The sequence below is a fragment of the Hydra viridissima genome, unplaced genomic scaffold (genome assembly GCF_058129835.1).
Source record: "Hydra viridissima isolate aposymbiotic clone 2 unplaced genomic scaffold, HvirCarnegie_v1 scaffold_7, whole genome shotgun sequence".
Lineage (NCBI taxonomy): Eukaryota > Metazoa > Cnidaria > Hydrozoa > Anthoathecata > Hydridae > Hydra > Hydra viridissima.
In genome coordinates this window covers 3,915,816-3,922,184 of record NW_028324306.1, presented here as the reverse complement: position 1 = coordinate 3,922,184, position 6,369 = coordinate 3,915,816, and the positions used below count along the sequence as shown (strand labels likewise).

The following is a 6,369-nucleotide window of genomic DNA, read 5'->3' as shown; positions in this document are numbered from 1 at the left end:
TATGTAAGAAGCATAATTCGGCGTTCTTTTATTTGCTTTAGCACCGTTTTTTAGAATTGGAAAGTAGCTTCGGAGATGTACCTTTTACATTTATCGCGGCTGAGTTTCTTTATAAAAAGAATAACTACTTCAAATCAATAATTTGATTACCTAAAGCAATTAAATCTAGTTGCTTCAAGGAAAACATATAGACTTAAGCAACGATTTGAGTATAAACACATCACACACCACACGAGTCCCTTTTTAAATAAAATATGTTCAAATAAATGATTTCAAATACATGATTTCATTGAACATGAAATCAAGATCTCACGTTCAATGTTCAAATACATATGTTCAAACTGCATGTCTCCAAGATTAATTTGAAGATTAATCAAGCAAATAAGCTGTTGTTTCAAAAAAAGACAATAACTGGCACCTAAAATACCTGTGTTCCCATATTCCAAAGAATAGGAACTAAAATAGCAATGAACTTCAATGATACCCCATTTTTGTGAAAAAACGAGTTGTTCCTTCAAAGTAAGTTAAGAATTAATCGAATATGTTTTTGAGTCTCATTTCAGTTTGAAAGCTGTGCCTAGTGTTAAATTTTGGTTTGAAATATACTAAAAACAACTTCGGTGTAAAAAGTATTCCCATGAAAGTAAAATTCACCATTAAGATTAAGAGAGAAATTACAAAGATCCGTGCTTTTCTATCGTTGTTTCCATAGTAAATGGGAAAGTAACAAATCAACAATATGCACGATATACCTGTACTGTATGTTATTGAGAGCGTTTCGTTAAAATATGAAGGAAGGTTTCGCGCATGAAAGATTTGAACGGAACACATGAGCAACAAGAAACCGATATAAAGTACTTGAGCTGTAAGTTGCCAGTCCGATGAACACTGAAACGTTCTGGTCCTCTGTTCGTAGTTTAAATACGTTAATACAGCTGTTGGTGACTTGATCAACAAAACAGCTCCCATCAAACGTTGAACAATCAAAATGAAAAATAAAATCATTAGATCAATGAAAGTCGCAACAATTTTCTCTCTGTTTGACAGACGATAAAAACTTTGAAAAATACGGAGATTTTCAAAGTTTTTATCGTCTGTCAAACAGAGAGACTTTCTGGTTTTTATGCTAATGATTGATACGGAAGTTGTAAACAAGAAACCCATTGTAATATGTCGGGTGGAACAGATTACAAATACAGGTTTGTTCATGTATAATAGTGGTACAGAAAGGGATATTATTAAATGACACACGGTTTGGGCCGTAATTACGGCCCAAACCGTATATTCTCTTTAAAGAGCGAAAAGTTAGCTGATTTAACAACAGGAGAATTTCTTTTATGCAGCAACGTCGCAATTGTGAAAAAGCTGAATAAGGAACAGAATATAAAAAAGCAAATAATAATGAGACCTTCACTAGTGTAGAGTGTTATTGAATCCAATGTGAAAATGTCTTTGCAACCCGTTTTATTTCCGTAGGAAACAAATTCCAAAGGACATTTTAGGCATTCATCGCTTTTGTTACTTTGTTTATAATAGTTTTCGAGGCAAAGAAAGCATAATCTTAATCGCTGTTTCTTTTGATTGGTACTCAAACTTGTCAGTTTTTGTTCATAACTTGGTGGGCACGTTATTAGAGCACATTTAGAACCTACGAACTTGCTATTCTTGAAAGTATGATTAGAGTAATGTATAAAGTCTGTATCGTTTGTAACATTATTCCAGCTAAAAGTATTGGTATAAATTGTTAACTCTTTTAAAAAGTTTTGAAAATCACTATCAATAGTCGTTAAATATAAGTCATTCAGAAAGAATGTCTTGAAAAAATATCTTGATGTGCTCATTTGGTAACTATTGAGTAAATGAAGAAAATCAATTGTATTTTTATACTTTCTTATTAGAAAATCTATATCATAAAAATCGATGTAAACATCGATTGGATACATGATTGTGATTTTTAGAACATTAGTTTCGCTGAAGTTTAGAAACTTAACTAAATTGCTATAAGAAGCTTTAAAAAAAACGTTAAGTTAATCAACGTGTTGAAGTGATGTTAATTCATTTATGATAGCTGACAGGTATGAAGTGTTTTTGATATCAACCGTGTACTTTATGATGCAGAAACCGTGTACTTTATGATGCAAAAAACATATTCCTAGTCTCTATCAATTGCGACTAAAAAAAGGAAGTTTTCTAAGTTTACCTGTCCAAGGACGTAATCGTATGACCTTGGCGATTACGTATTCACGTATTCATTCCTTGTCTCATCAGTTACAATTATAATAAAGATGTTTTCTAAGCTAAACTGCCCGAGCATGTAATCGTATAGGTCCTCTTTCTTGAATTGAAAATATAACGGTGCTAAGTTTATGTTGTAAGATATCCCATAGTTATTTCTGTTTGCATCAAAAAATTTTATTTTATCGTAGGGAGAGATAATATCTGAAAGTAAATACAATCCCCTAGAAGAAGAAGCCGATCTAATAGAAGCAGAACCACAGTACGCCCACATCAAATATCCAAACGGACGAGAATCTACTGTATCAATTAAAGATTTAGCACCATTAGAATGAGATAAAAAAAAACCCTAATCCAAATCCTGAAAATGCTGACAAAAAGGATTCCATTTACTCAGAGCATACCCTACCATAAAATAAACCACAAATTATTAGATCGAGAAAACTTGCTTGATAGGGTATCTGAAATGGAATCTCATTCAGAAGTACAACCTAGCCCTTTTCCCAGACGTTCTCAACGAAACTGGAAAGCGCCCCAAAGGTTTAGATTTGAGGACAGTTCAAACCATCTCTTACGCTTTTTTGTTATTAATAATAAAACAAAATAAAGTATTTTGCTGAAAAAATGGAAAAAAGTACACTATTTTTTCACTCTGACGTGTATTTGATTGTTACTACAAGATTCAAAGCTCTCCGAATTACTACAGATTAAAGAGTTAAATAAAGTATAATTTTTAAAACTAAAATTATTTACCTTTTTGCCGCTTTCATAGAGACAAGCAAAGTGTGTTGTTTTGCAATCCAAAGGATTCTTACACTTAACAGATCTATGCATAAAAAAATTGTATGCATTATAAAAATATTTAAAATCTTTTAGAATAATTTTAATATCATTTTTATAAAAAAATATTAGAGAAAAACTGAAAACAAAAATATATCATTAAAATTATAAATTTATGTAAAATTATCCAATACAATCTTTTTAATTTAGCATTTAACTTATAAAAAAATATTATATCAAGTTATAAACAATTATTTGTGTAAAGTTTAGCACAAGCCAGTAATATTTTCATTAACGTGAAGTAAAATTAGAAGTAAAAATAATTGATTTCGTTAATGTGAATAAAAATTTAAAATTAGGATATATCTGAAGAACGAAAACTGAAATAGAATTGAATATAAGCATCAAAAAACGAAAATAGGAATAGAATTAGGAATTATTACCGAACGAAAATTATTGAATATTAAAAGAAATTTCGATACACTAATTAGTTTTTTTTGACAATTAATTTACAAATTTTGCATACTTGCTTTAAAATTGGTGCACATGTTTCACCATAACGATGATATTTGGAATGATTATAGAATGTATCAATGGACCACAAAACGTGCTTGTCATTACGTTAAGTATAAATTCAATGCGTTCAATCTTTTGTTGTAAAATAAAATAAACATCTAAAGATTCTTAAGAGTTGCAAATTAATAACAGAATAATGAGTTTATCAAGGTTGTTGGCTGGTAGGAAGCGTGACAGTCTTGTATGGAAATTCTTCGTTTACGATGAAAAAAATGACAAATCCACGTGTCTAGTACAGGACATAATTAATGAGAGCGTATGTGGCGCATCTCTTGCCGGAAAAAATTCCAGTAACTTGGTAGCGCACATTCAGAGAATACATAAAGACACACACAAATGTTACGCGGATGAAAAGAAAAAACGAAATGCAGAAAAAATATTTTTGGAACGTAAAATTGATGACAGCAATTCTATATCTTCCCGAAATAGTGGAAAGACAAAAACTCAGACAATAAGAGAGTGCTTTGAACACCGAATCACCGCGTGGCCAACGGAATCAAATGAATATCAATTGCGTCAGGATAGCGTGATTGAAATGATTGTTAATACCAGCTATCCAATGGTATTGCTAGGTCAGCCGTCGTTTTGAAAGATGATAAAAACTTTTGACCCAAAATTTAAATTGCCAGGTTATAATTAACAAAACTAAATTTTTAAATTTTTGTTTTAAATTCATTCAATGCTAAACAATTTTTAAATGTTTGCCTGTAATTATAGTATCATTAATGTAACACTATAGTAACTAAAAACACAAACTGATGTGCATTAAATTTTAACTGATTTAAATTTTATATTGCAGGATCTGCAACATTGAACAAGCGGATAAACGAGCGTTTTCTTCTACAATCTGCACAACTGAAAGACTTGATGAATCGTACACGCAAAGTAACAATTTGTCTTGATGGTTGGACGAAGAAGCGTCTCACAGCATCGTTCCTTGGAATATCTGCTTGTTTCTATGACACCACCATTGATAAAGCACGACATGCTTTCCTAAATTTGATAGAACTCCAACATCCCCACACGGGTGAGATGCTTGCCGAATGTTTAAAGAAATGTCTTGACCAGTGGGGTATTAGAGAAAATCAAGTTATGTTGATTGTTTCAGACAACGGGTCTAATATGATTTAAGCCATCAGGCTCTTACAGGAAGTGTATGCAGCTAAAAAATCTGACGAATCTGAATCTTATGAGTTTGAATCTGACGAGTCTGAACATGAAACTGATGAGGAAGAGATCCAGTCTCAGTCAGAACAAACTGATTTATTTCTGCCAGATCATATTCCATATCGTCGAATGCCCTGTATGGCTCACACACTCCAGCTTCTCATAAAACCAGTTTATGAACATTATAGTCCAACCACCTTAGAAACAAGACAAGTTGTATCAAGAATTAGGAAATCAAGTGTGGCAATTGAGAAACTTATTGACAAGTGTGGGAAGTCTGTGATAACTGACTGCACCTCAAAATGGAACAGTACATATCAGATGATTGACCGGCTGTTTAAAATAAAGACATCGGTGAATGAAGTTCTTATAGAAATTGGTACATATTATTTTATTATTTATGTTATTAGTGTGTATAAATTATTTTCGGAATTTTATTAAGTCTACAAAATTGCGTCTTACCTTATATAAACTAAAAAAACGAAAATGTTAATAAATTGTAAGAAGTTCATTAGTTATTATCATTAAAAAACAAGACAGGGTATATAGTCTTTAAATTAGGTTTACTAATAACACGGAAATACTTTACCCTGCCTTTTAAATCACATTGCAACAGTATGGAAAAAAGAGACGTATATCAATGATAATTATTAGTTATTACAATTGTTATTAGTAAACTTTAATTTCAGACGGTTTACTTAAATTTAAGAATCGACACATTCAAAGCATATGAATGGGTTCGTCTTCAAAACATTTCTTCACTTTTGGAACCTTTTGCAGTACAAACAGATATACTTCAGACCGATGCCTAGTCTCTTTCACAGGTTCTACCATCTATACTCAATTTGGAATGCTATTTACAAGAATATCCTACCAGCAAGTCTTTGATAGCGAATCTTCTTGGAGATCTACGTCAACGGTTTCAAACAATTCTGCAGCCGGACTCAGATACGTTTAATCCTCTTCCGTCTGCTGCATATTTGTTAGATCCAACCGTTGCTGTCTTTATCCTCACACCGGAAATGGGCACCTTGCTCCATGCAGCAAAGATTTATATAATAAAAGTTTGTGGAGTAGAACAAGAATTATAAGCTGCTGCTGAGTCAAATGGATCTGAATGTGAATTTGCTGCCATAAAGCGCTTTAAGTTCTTGTCAAATAAAATCTTTACAAAAGAAAGAAAAATTTATAACCAAAACAACCTCACTGTTGCAAGTCAGCTGTCAAGGTATTTGGTAGACATAAGCGGTGATGAAGCGCTGCCAAGTAACGGCCTGCTCTTTTGGAAACAAAACAAAAGCAAGTATAGCAAGATTGCAATTTTGGCTGAAGATTTACTGTCCGCCCCAGCATCACAGGCGTTTGTAGAAAGGATATTTTCACTTTGTGGAATTTTAACTGCTGGTCGCCACAATCGAATGAAAAAATCATTAGAGATGAGAATTTTACGAAACTGAACAAAAACTTGTAATTTAAATTCAACCAGATATTTTCTTTCAATTTCTTATTATAACTCAATTGAATCATTGAATGACTATTTTATGACTATTTTTATCCTTTTTTTAGATGTTACTAAGGTGGTTACTATGGTTACTAAGTTAAAAAATTGTT

At 32.0% G+C, this 6,369-nt stretch overlaps 1 pseudogene; it reads left to right on the top strand.

Annotated features, from left to right (window-relative positions):
* Nucleotides 1-4,424: 4,424 nt before the first annotated feature.
* Nucleotides 4,425-6,141, top strand: LOC149885699 (uncharacterized; annotated as a pseudogene).
* The last annotated feature ends 228 nt before the right edge of the window (nt 6,142-6,369 follow it).